This window comes from Triticum aestivum, chromosome 5A (assembly GCF_018294505.1).
Source record: "Triticum aestivum cultivar Chinese Spring chromosome 5A, IWGSC CS RefSeq v2.1, whole genome shotgun sequence".
Lineage (NCBI taxonomy): Eukaryota > Viridiplantae > Streptophyta > Magnoliopsida > Poales > Poaceae > Triticum > Triticum aestivum.
Window position 1 is genome coordinate 391,787,750 of NC_057806.1, and position 12,411 is coordinate 391,800,160.

Below are 12,411 nucleotides of genomic sequence, written 5' to 3' on the forward strand. Positions count from 1 at the left end.
GATTTTGTTGAATTTTTCGAGGCACGATCCATTGAAGAGAATATCACAAGCTTGAGCATTGTATTGTAGCATCTTCAACTCTTCTGCGGTAGCTTCATGGTTCGATTCTCTCCCATCAAAGAATTCACCTTGCAAGCCAATACAAACAATATCCCAAACGGCGGGATTATGTCCAAGAATATGCATTTTCATCTTATGCTTCCACTAGCAAAATTAGTGCCATCAAAGAAAGGACCTCTACGGTGGTAATTTCCCTCACTAGACGCCATACTCTCCTAGGTTGTGAAACCAAGGCTATGACCACCAAAATCTATGGAAATCAAAGCAAATGGAGACCAAAGCTCTGATACCACTTGTAGGATCAGAAGTATGTCTAGAGGGGGGTGATTAGACTACTTGACAAAATAAAAATCTAGCCTTTTCCCAATTTTAGTTCTTGGCAGATTTTAGCAACTTGGCACAAGTCAAGCAATCAACCTACATATGAAATTCTAAGAGTATAGCAGTGCAATGTAAAACAATTGCATATGAAGGTAAAGGGATGAGTTTGAAGGAGCAAACGCAATGTTGACATTGAGATTTTTCATCTGTGGTTCCGATAGGTGGTGCTATCGTACATCCACGTTGATGGAGACTTCAACCCATGAAGGGTAACGGTTGTGCGAGTCCACGGAGGGCTCCACCCACGAAGGGTCCACGAAGAAGCAACCTTGTCTATCCCACCATGGCCGTCTCCCACGAAGGACTTGCCTCACTAGGGTAGATCTTCACGAAGTAGGTGATCTCCTTGCCCTTACAAACTCCTTGGTTCAACTCCACAATCTTGTCGGAGGCTCCTAAGCGACACCTAGCCAATCTAGGAGACACCACTCTCCAAGAAGTAACAAATGGTGTGTTGATGATGAACTCCTTGCTCTTGTGCTTCAAATGATAGTCTTCCCAACACTCAACTCTCTCTCATAGGATTGGATTTGGTAGAAAGAACATTTGAGTGGAAAGCAACTTAGGGAAGGCTAGAGATCAAGATTCACGTGGTTGGAATGGAATATCTTGACCTCAACACAAGTGTAGGTGGTTCTCTCTCGGAAAATATGTGTTGGAAGTGTAGGCATGTTCTGATGGCTCTCTTAACGAATGAAGAGTGGGTGGAGGAGTATATATAGCCTCCACACAAAATCTAACTGTTACACACAAATCACCAAATCGGTGGGGCCGAATCATGAAACTCGGTCGGACCAATTTAGTTCAAAATGTGAACGTTAGGATTCTCGGTGGGACGGACTGGATCAACTCGATGGGACCGATGTCATTAGGGTTAGGGCATAACGTAATCTCGATGAGACCAATTACACAAATTCAGTGAGACCGATTTTGGTAATAGTCAAACAAAGAGTTGGTCAGGCAAACTCGGTGGGACCAATTCGCTCATCTCGGTTGGACCGAAATGTTACGAAAGGGAAATAGAGAGTTTGCATTGCAATCTCGGTGGGACCGATCGCTCATCTCGGTTTGACCAAAACGTTTTGAAAAGGAAACAGAGAGATTACAACCCCATCACGGTGGGACCGAGATCCCTATCAGTGAGACCGAATTGATTAGGGTTTCTGGCAGTGGCTATGACAACTAAACTCGATGGCTCCGGATATGAAATTTCGGAGGGGCCGACTTGGACTTTTTGGTTTAGGACATATGTGGATATGAGAAAGTAGTGGAGGGTTTTGGAGCATATCACTAAGCATTTTGAGAAAAAGCCTCATTAAGCAACACCTCATCCCTTCTTAATAGTATTGGCTTTTCCTATAGACTCAATTTGATCTTGGATCACTAAAATAGAAAATGTAGAGTCTTGTGCTTTGATCTTGAGCCAATCCTTTGTCCTTAGCATCTTGAAGGGTCCACTTTCTAATCCGTGCCATGCCACTCATTGAGCTTTCCTGAAATATTTATCTTGGAATAGCATTAGCTCAATGAGCTATATGTTCTTAGGAATTACCAAAACCACCCAGGGATAGTTGCACTTTCAAAGGGGAAACACTTAGCCAAGGAAAAGAATAAGATCAACCCAAAAAACTTGAATTGAATCCACCGGAAAGGAAAAACGAGACGAACCAAAGATGAACTCGACGAGAATTCACCGATTGAGACTATTGAGGAAAGACTGAAGAGGCTCCGCATGAATGAAATTGATGCTCGAATAGAGGCTTAGACTCTGGGAAGAAAAGAGGTGGGCGGGCGGGAAAAACAAAAGCAACATGGAAAGGTGAACTGATGAATAACTTGAAGAGAAAAGCACTGGTTGAAATAATTGAGGAAAGAATGCAAAGGCTTCGCACGAGTAGGATGGATACTCGATTATGGACTATGTGAAAGTGCAACTATCCCTGGGTGGTTTTCGTAATTCCTAACAACATATAGCTCATTGAGCTAATGCTATTCCAAGATAAATATTTCAGGAAAGCTCAATGTTTGGCATGGCATGGATTAGAAAGTGGACCCTTCAAAATGCTAAGGACAAAGGATTGGCTCAAGCTCAAAGCACAAGACTCTACATTTTCTATTTTAGTGATCCGAGATCACATTGAGTCTATAGGAAAAGCCAATACTATTAAGAAGGGCTGAGGTGTTGCTTAATGAGATTCTTACTCAAAATGCTTAGTGATATGCTCCAAACCCTCCACTACTTTCTCATATCCACATATGTCCTAAACCAAAAAGTTAAACTCAGCCCCACTGATTCTTTCCATCCGGCACCACCGAGTTCAGTTGACATACCACTGCCAGAAACCCTAATCAATTCGGTCTCACCGATAGGGATCTCGGTCTCACCGAGTTGGGGTTGCAAACTCTCTGTTTCCCTTCGTAATGTTACGGTCAAACCGAGATGAGAGATCGGTCCTATCGAGATTGCAATGCAAACTCTCTGTTTCCTTTTCGTAACGTTCGGTCCAACCGAGATGAGCGAATCGGTCCCACCGAGTTTGCCTGACCAACTCTCTGTTTGGCTATTACCAAAATCAGTCTCACCGAGTTTGTGTAATCATTCTCACCGAGATTACGTTATGCCCTAACCCTAATGACATCGGTCCCATCGAGTTGACATGTCGGTCCCACCGAGAATCCTAACGTTCACATTTTAAACTAAATCAGTCCGACCGAGTTTAATGAGTCGGTCCCTCCGAGTTTGGTGATTTGTGTGTAACGGTTAGATTTTGTGTGGAGGATATATCTACCCCTCCACCCACTCTTCATTCATGGAGAGAGCCATCAGAACATGCCTACACTTCTAATACATATTTTCTGAGAGAGAACCACCTACACTTGTGTTGAGGTCAAGATATTCCATTCCAACCACATAAATCTTGATCTCTAGCCTTCCCAAGTTGTTTTCCACTCAAATGTTCTTTCTACCAAATCCAATCCTATGAGAGAGAGTTGAGTGTTGGGGAGACTATCATTTGAAGCACACGAGCAAGGAGTTCATCATTAACACACCATTTGTTACTTCTTGGAGAGTGGTGTCTCCTAGATTGGCTAGGTGTCGCTTAGGAGCCTCTGACAAGATTGTGGAGTTGAACCAAGGAGTTTGTAAGGGCAAGGAGATCGCCTACTTCGTGAAGATCTACCCTAGTGAGGCAAGTCCTTCGTGGGAGACGGCCATGGTGGGATAAACAAGGTTGCTTCTTCGTGGACCCTTCATGGGTGGAGCCCTCCATGGACTCGCGCAACTGTTACCCTTCGTGGGTTGAAGTCTCCATCAACGTGGATGTACGATAGCACCACCTATCCGAACCACAGATGAAAAATCTCCGTGTCAACATTGCGTTTGCTCCTTCAAACTCATCCCTTTACCTTCATATGCAATTGTTTTACATTCCACTTCTATACTCTTAGAATTTCATGTGTAGGTTGATTGCTTGGCTTGTGCCAAGTTGCTAAAATCTGCCAAGAACTAAAATTGGGAAAAGGCTAGATTTTTATTTTGTCAAGTAGTCTAATCACCCCCCCTCTAGACATACTTCTGATCCTACAAGTGGTATCAGAGCTTTGGTCTCCATTTGCTTTGATTTCCATAGCTTTTGGTGGTTATAGCCTAGGTTTCACAACCTAGGAGAGTATGGCGTCTAGTGAGGGAAATTACCACCGTAGAGGTCCTTACTTTGATGGCACTAATTTTGCTAGTTGGAAGCATAAGATGAAAATGCATATTCTTGGACATAACCCCGCCGTTTGGGCTATTGTGTGTATTGGCTTGCAAGGTGAATTATTTGATGGGAGAGAACCGAACCGTGAAGCTACCGCGGAAGAGTTGAATATGCTAATATACAATGCTCAAGCTTGTGATATTCTTTTCAACAAAATGTGCCCCGAAGAATTCAACAAAATCAGCCATCTTGAGAATGCAACGGAAATTTGGGATACTTTGATTGATATGCACGAAGGTACTGACTCCGTCAAGGAATCCAAATTGGATGTGCTTCAAAGTCAACTTGACAATTTCAAAATGAAGGATGGTGAAGGTGTCTCTGAAATGTACTCTAGGATTTCTCTCATCACAAATGAGATTGCCGGCTTAGGAAGTGAACAGATGACCGACAAATTCACCATCAAGACAATCCTAAGAGCCTTGGATGGAAAGTATGACACCGTCTGCACATTTATCCGAATGATGCCCAATTAGAAATATCTCAAGCCAACGGAATTCATTGGAAGAATTGTTTCTCATGAGATGTCACTCAAGGATAAGGAAGAGCTTCACAACAAGTCAAGTGGTGCTTACAAAGCCTCATGTGATACTCCCACATCTTCACGTGAGAAACAAACCTTCAATGAAGAATTGAGCTTAATGGTGAAGAACTTCAACAAGTTCTACAAGAGTAGAAGCAAAGAAAGAAGTTCCAAGTCAAGGTCCTACAATGACAAAAGATCTTCTAGTCGTGAGCGTAATTGCTACAATGGTGGAAGACCTGGACACTACTCCAATGAGTGTATGACCCCCTACAAAAGAAGAGAAGATTCTCCCAAAAGAAGAAGTAGCAGAGAAGAATCACCACCAAGAGAAAGGAGGAGTAGAGATGATCGTTATGAATGAAGACCCTCTCGGAGAAGCAAGGATTCAGAGAGAAAGGAAAAGTCATCAAGGAGCTACACAAAAAGAAGACATCAAGCTCATGTTGGTGAGTGGGTATCCGGCTCCGACTCCGACAATCACTCCGAAAGAAGTTATCACTCCGAATATACTCAAGATGAAGGTGTTGCCGGTCTAGCACTTGTGTCAACCAACTCCTATGACATATTTGGCTCGCCAAATGAAGGAATTGGAAGATGCTTCATGGCCAAAGGTCCAAAGGTAACACATCCCGAGTATGTTGATTTCAATAGTGATGAAGATGATTTTCTAGGAGATGATGATTTACTTGTTGACAACTCTAGTGATGAAAACTATGATGAAACATCAATTAAACATGCTAATCAAGATAAAACGAATGACGATGATAAGAATGAGATTGAGCGTCTAACTCAAGAACTAAACACTCTTAAGTTAGCTCATGAAACTACCTTGGAAAATCATCGAGAACTTTTAAAGACTCATGACAAGCTACGCTTTGAAAAGCTCAACCTTGAGCAAGAGCATGAATTTTTAAAGGCAATCAATGATGATCTTCGCAAGAAAAGTTCTTCTTACATTGGCAAGCATTTACTCTTGTCTACTTACATGCCACAAGTTAAATCTAGCAACAAGAACATGAAAGATTCTTCATCTAGTAGTAACAACAATCATGCTAAATCCAATGTTGATGCTTCTAGTAGTTCTCTTGATTCCACTAATGATTCTCTTAGCCAAGTTACACTTGAGCAAGAAAATAGCTTATTTAAGGGAATCATAGAGAAAGTTGTTTACAAGAGTCTTGCCGGAAGTAAGCAATTTGAGGAAATTGTGTGCAAGCAAGGAAGACACCGGAAGAATCAAGGTGTTGGTTTTGAACGGAAGTTCAATGCCAATGGAGTTGAGAGGGAAGAAGATCAATACCCCAAGACGAAGTTTGTTCCTCAACAAGAGAAGTATGATCCTACTTATATCAAAGGAACACGAGCTCAAGATGATCTTCCACCACAAGACCACAAGCAAAAAGGCAAGGATAAGCTTCAAGAGGAAATTGATGCATTTGAAGAAGCACCTAAGGCCTTGGTCAAGTGGGTTCCCAAGACTACATCAAGTTCTACTTCATCAAGTACAACTACAACTCCAAGGATTCCCATCAAGTACATCAAGTTCTACTTCATCAGGATTCTCAAAGCATGCACACAACAATGCTTTATGTAAAAGTGGTAACCCCACTCGTGCTTAAATGATGAGTATGACTTATGATCAAATGTTCTCATTTGACTCCTAAGTCAATATAATCATATATAGATGACCTAGTCATCGCCAAATTGCTTGATAGATGTTAGAGTGTTTGTGCATGCTTTGTCACATATTGCATTTGCCATTTTAATTGTGTGAGCATGTTGGATGCATATTTTACTCATTCGAGGACATCCATTTGTTGCTATGATTGTTTGGCTCTTTCTCTTTTGCCAAATGGATGGACAAGAATGCCTAAGAACACCCTCTAGCTATCTATGCTTTCCTCGCCTCAAACTCTATTCATGATACATCACAAAGTTTGATCAAGTTAGATTCGAACCACTCTGTGTGAGGAGCACTCGGAGATCCCGATTCGTCAGACACTTAAACCTCCAAAACCTCTTTGTGCATCTCGGTCTCACCGATTCATCCTTTTTGGTCCTACCGAGTCGCCAAGTTGATCTATGGTTTTCAATCTCGGTTCAACCGATTACAACTTTTCGGTCACATCGAGTTGCAGTAACTGCTTGCAGTTTTGCATCTTGGTGCCACCGAGTCGTTCCACTCGGTCACACCGACAGGGTCAGGTTATATATACCGCTGCATCAAAATTTGGAAATTTCTCCGAACCCCTTCGCCCGCGCATAACCTACTCTGCCTCCTCTGGTCTCCGGATCGTCCTCTTGTCGCCAGCAACCTCCCGCCGCTGGTCTCCGCCGCCGTCAACGGAAATCTTCTCCACCGTTGCCGCCGTAGCAAGTTCGTAGCCGCACTAGCGTACGGACTTGCTCATTGTGCTAATCTTTAACTCCAATTCCTAGCACATTGCTTTGGCATGTTCCTTGCCATAATTGAAATCATCCCATCCTGTGAAAATGTCCCGTAGATTAGTTTTGATTTGAAAATTTAGGGTTAGGTCTCCGCCGAATTCATCTCGGACCGACCGAGTTGTAGAAATCGGTCTCACCGTTTTTGGCTTAGGCCAGAGCACACACATTTTTGGTCCGACCGAAAATTGCAAATCGGTGTGACCGAATTCGATTCTCTGTTAAACCCTAGCAGTCTTGGTACCACCGAACTGTGACTCGATCTGACCAAGTTCACTAGTTCAGGTTCCAAAAGCTGCTTCTGTATCACCGAGTTTACAAATCGGTAGATCCGAAATGCTTTCTGTGAAGAACTAAAACTAAGCTTTTAAGTCATCTGTTTTGCAAAAACTCCTATACTTTGTGATGATCATCTACTCTACCTCATCTATAACCTATTCAGAGGGTCTGCTGATAGTTTGCCTCCAAGATGTCTGACCAAAGTGACAGCTAGAACAAGTCAGAGGAACAGGTTCAGTTGAGTGAGGGCACTAGTCCCTCTAGCAGCTATGATGATGGCTGCAGGAGCACTCCAAGTAATCTGCCAAAGGCTGCTACCAGAACAAGGAAGAAGAAGACTTATGACTCTGAAGATGAAGATTATGTGGATGTTGAAGATGAAGCCACTTCTAAGAATAAAGTGCTGAAGAAAGAGTATGGCTCAGCTGCTGCAACTAAGCCAGGTCTGAAAACTAAGATGCCAACAAGAAGACAGCCCATGTCTAAGCCAAGGAAAGTTGCCACAGGTGAAACTACGAATTTCACTATTGAGTCTGAAGAAGAGGCTGCTGGAGAAGATAAGAAGAAGAAGAGGGCCAGAACCACTACTGCTAGAGTTCTTAGCAAGCCCTCGATGAGGAAAGATACTGAAGAAGAGGAAGAGGATGCAGCACCAGCACCCAAAGCTCAAAAGCTTGTGGGAGATGCAATTAAGGCAGGGGCTGCTCCATCTAAGCCCAAAACTGCTCCTAAGACTGCTGCTCCAACTCCAAAGCCAAAACCCAAGGGGAGCACCAGGAACATCCCTACTTAGGAGAAGAACAAGGCCCAGTGCCTCAAGCTTCTGAAGAAGAAGAGGAAGATGATTATGTTGTTTTGAGAAAGCTGAAGCCCAAAATCCCTGATCACAATGATGCACACCCAGTTGCAGAAAATATGAAAATCAGGAAGGATTCAGGATTGAGGCTATGGAGAGAGTCTAATCCATATGCCACCAGGAGAAGGACTGCTATGGACTACAGATTCCACACTAAGGAACAGCAGGACTTCTATGAGACTGTTTTACTTGACAAGAAGCCCATAGTGTGTGACATGAGATGGGTTGACTGGGAATTCATCAAGGATAATGAGGATCACTTGCCTGGTGTATATGACAGCTTCAAGGCATGTGGAGTTGATGAGTTTGTGGCTCAGAAGTTCACCAAGTGGAATGATGAGCTCATTATGCAATTCTACTCCACTGCACACTTCTATCCAGATGGAAGGATTGTGTGGATGTCTGAGGGTACTAGGTACCAGTCTATAGTTTAAGAATGGGCGAAACACATAAATGCTCCTGAGGAACATGAGGATGACTTGGATGTCTATGCCAAGAAGAAGAAAGACCACGACTCTATGGCCAATATGTACAAAGAGATCCCTGATGCTGCTTTGGACACACATAAGTTTGGATCTGTACACTATTTGTTGTCTGGTCTGCCAACAATCAATTGGATTCTGAGGCACACACTTCTTCCCAAGTCAGGTGATCACAAGATGATCTGAGGACATGCTATCAACTTGCTGCACATATTTGATGTCCCACAAAAGTTCAAGGTTATGAGCCTAACAATCAAGAGGACTGCAGCGGATCAGAAGAGAAGTTGTGGATATGCCCCACACATCCAGGAGCTCATCAACTCAAAGGTGGGCAAAGGCAAGTACATCTTGGACAAGGAGCATCTACCCATCTATCCTGAATTTGAGGACAACATAGTTGTCATGACTTAGGACGAACCATCATCTGTGCAAGCACAAGAGAAGAAAGCCAAAGCTAAAGCTGAGAAGGCTGCAAAGATGCCAACTGTGGAAGAGGCATCCCAGGTCTTTTTGAAGGGCAAGCAAGACCATCTTGGATATTTGATCCAATCCACTCTGAGGATTGAACAGGGCCTGGCCACCGTGACCAAGAACCAGGAGAGCTTGGAAAGGATTGTTGAGACAAAATTCTATGACCTTGATGTCAAGATCATAGAGATCCAAACTGCAGTTGAGCAACTTCAGGAGGAAGTAGAGGATAAGAAGGGCAAGTCTACCACAGATGCATTTTCTAGAGTGCCCAGAGGACAGAGATCTGCTACCGTGCCAGTGACAGACACTAGAGTTATAGAATCAGCACCAGTAGCCATAGCTCCAGTACCTACTCCAGCAGCTACTCCACCAGCTCCAGCCACTTCATCAGAAGCTTTCGTCCTTGGCGTTCTCTCAACACCACCTCCCGAAGATCAGGCCTGAGAGTCGTTTAGCACTATGCATTTTCAAACTTTTTGGTAACTTGTTGCCAAAGGGGGAGAAAAATGTATAGATCATAGGCTTCGAGAGAGAGAGAGAGAGTGTGTGTGTGTGTGTGTGTGTGTTGGTTTTTATCTCTCTTTGCACTCTTTTTGGTTGGTTTGAAACTTTACTGCATGCTTGTGTGATACTACTTTGTGTCCTTGTGAGATACTTATTTGTTCAAGTGTTTGATCATATGCTACCCTTAATGCTTGTTGGATAAATGCTATCTTTCATATCCTATTATGATCATTCACTTTGCTTGGTGATGAGTGCATGCTTTCAATCTCTATCATTTTGAGCGCTCCACCAAGATGTATGTGACATCACTACAAAAAAGTACACTTCCGTGATGATACGTGCTTGTCACAGTAGGTCACGTTTTTTGTCATATGTACATCCATGACAAATTTATGACAGAATCAAGATAGTCATACATGTGCTGTCGTAGAAGTGTTCCATGACATTACCAAAATTATCATCACGGAAGTGTCCACTTCCATGACGATAAATCACGCATCATAGAAGTGCTTTCGTCAAGGGTGACCGACACGTGGCATCCACCATAACGGAACACCGTTAAGCTATCGGGTCAGGTTTTGGATCCGATAATCCATTAACAGCCCCGACCAATGGGGATTTTCCATGTGTAAAATCATCATTGGCTAGAGGAAACACATGTCGGCTCATCGTTGGGACAGAAGGCGCCTATGATACGTCGACACGTGGCATGGCCCAACAAGTTTAAATGGGCCGGCCCAACTAAAGGCCCACAAGATTTTGCGGACCATAATGGGCCAGCCCAGCTAAAGGCCCATGGGATTTTGCGGACCATAATGGGCTGGCCCAGCTAAAGGCCCACAAGATTTCGCGGGCCATAATGGGCCGGCCCAGGTAAAGGCCCACAAGATTTTTGTGTGCCATAATGGGCCGGCCCAGGTAAAGGCCCACAAAATTCTTGCGGATCATAATGGGCCGGCCCAGCTAAAGGCCCACGAGATTTCACCGACATTAATGGGCCGGCCTAGCTGTAGGCCCACAAGATTTTGAGGACCCTAGTAAGCCGGCCCATTTAACTGGCTGCCCTGTTTTGGGCCAAATGCCGGCCCATATTTGATCCGGTCCATTAATGGCCTGCCACATTCCGGGCCTAATAATGGCCCATATAAAATCCGTCCCGTTAAAAGCCTCCCACTTTCTGGGCCAAATCACGGCCCAGATCAGGTCCGGCCCTTTAAGACGCTTTGGGCTCAATTATGGCCCATATCAGATTCGGCCCGTTAACTGGACGCTATGCTTTGGGGGCCAGTTGCTAAAGGCCCATTTAGTAATTTGGCCTGATATTAGTTTCGGCCTGTTAAGGGCCCGTTCAACATTTCATCCCTATATTAATTTCAGCATGTTAAAAGCCCGTCATATAGTTGGGCCTAACTACGGCCCGGTTTGTATCCGGCCTGCTCGCAGCCGATATCTGATTGGGCCAAACAAGGATCGAGACAACTTTGACCTATTAAAAGCCTATGATTTGATTCGCACAATCATGGGCCGGGGTCCATTTCGGGCTGCTGCCGCCCCGTGAGCTATTCGACACGTTTCAGGCCCAACCTACTTCTCAGCCTCCTAAAAGCCCATTGAGTTTTCTTGCAAAAAGAGGGCTGGGGGTTACTCGGCCTATTAAAGGCCCGAATCTACAAGTGGGCCAGTTTGTTGGGGCCCATGATGCGGATCATACGTCGTGATTGCATGAAGGCCCGATTATGTACAGTAATTTTACGGTTTGGCCGGTTTACTGCGAAGACATGATATATATACAGTAAAATAACTGCAACATCGTGAATAAGAAAAAACATAGACTATACAATAAAGAAATTACGGCATATTACATCCACTAGGCATCAAAGTTCGCCACTATGATAATAAAGCACAAGCAGACTGCAGATTACATACACTGGGCATCAAAGATCGCCACTAGTGCAAATAAACACGCCGACAAAATAATATACAAAACCGATAGCACTTCAATAGAGTTCAAGAAAGGTTAGCCCTGCTGGGGAGCTGCAGCGCAAGCAGCTGAGCAAGATGATGATACTGCGCTTGTTCAACACTTATATCTTCCTCACTCTAAAAGATAAACAAGCAGACAGATGACATGTTTTGCACATAAAAGTATCAGTGCTGACAATTCATCACATTTCTTACTAACGAATAAAGTGACACAGTTTAAAATTGCATTAACACAATATGGTATTGTTCAGGTCAAGACATGGCAGGAAATGACATTGTGAAGGAGTTGGCAGCTTCACGACACCACCGGATTACAGATCAAGAACTCATAAGTATCAATGGTTAGTGTGCCGTCAATTTATCCCATTTCAGATTGGCAAATAAAGAGATGGTTTAAATAATAGTAGAATGATATGACATTGTTCATAGTTAAGACATTGCAGAATATGACATTGTGCTGTAGTGGGTAGGTTCACCACACCACTGGATTACGGATGAAGAACAGAAGCGTACACGCAGTGCAAAAGAAAATCACTTGCTCTCTATAGTTTAATTTACATGGTATGAAGAAGGAACTTGGTTGTAGAACTGAAAACTTAAAATTGAGAAGGACAAACTTTTGTTTATGAACTACATAATAAACTTTAAACATGCAATTTGATG